This window comes from Orycteropus afer, unplaced genomic scaffold, assembly GCF_000298275.1.
Source record: "Orycteropus afer afer isolate SDZICR_OR568_19922 unplaced genomic scaffold, OryAfe1.0 scaffold00531, whole genome shotgun sequence".
NCBI lineage: Eukaryota > Metazoa > Chordata > Mammalia > Tubulidentata > Orycteropodidae > Orycteropus > Orycteropus afer.
In genome coordinates this window covers 619,084-620,053 of record NW_006922118.1, presented here as the reverse complement: position 1 = coordinate 620,053, position 970 = coordinate 619,084, and positions in this window count along the sequence as shown.

Genomic DNA, 970 nt, shown 5'->3' with positions numbered 1-970 from the left:
GTAGATCTGAAGGATCCTCCCAATTCTCAGGGTTTGACGAACCTCGATCAACAGATCAGATGACGGCTGCTGTCCCAAATCCAGGGGTGAGATGACGATGAGCCAAAACGCAGAACCAGAGCAAGAGGAGGACAAATCTTCCCAGAGGATTCACAGGTACACCCTCAAGGAAGTTAAGGGTGGCAATTTAGGTTACATACTCCAGCAAGGAGTGATTCAGGACATATCCCACCTGTGTTGCTCCAACAGCAATAACCCAAGTGGTTGGCTTTAACAATCAGCAGCTACTCAGTTGCTCACGCAAATCCCACCACAGAGCCAACTGCCAGTCATTATAGGGAACGACTACCACCAGCTGCCCAGCCAAGTTGATACCCAACCTTAACTACCACACCACCTTAAACAGTCAGGGATAACAGGATTTACAACAGATCACAAAATGGAGGACAATGGCTAGAAGGGCCACATGAAACAATTCACCACAGATGTAAAACTCCTTCTTGGATCAGAAGGGCTTTTATACCCAAACTATCAATATTCTCACCTTAGTAATTTAAACTTCTATTTACTAGAACCAAACCAAACCAAACTCACTACCATCGAGTCAATTCCAACTCACCACAACCCCCTTTGGGTTTCTGAAGCAGTAAACCTTTACGGAAGTACATTGCCCAGTCTTCTTTCCGCAGAGTGGCTGGTGGGTTTGAACTGCCAACCTTCTGGTTAGCAGTCAAATGCCTTAGGCACTACACCACCGGTGCTCCTTATATTTACTAGAAGAAGCACTGAACAGCAACATAATGACCACAATCCAAGTGTCCATTCATGGTGAAACAGTTAAAAATAACAGGAAAAGAGCTAAGGTCAATCATGTGTTAGCATTTTGCAGTTTTATAAGAATTTCAATTTCAGCCTTCTATGCATCGTTATGGGAGCTCTGGTAGCATAGTGCCTAAGGCGCTTGACTGCT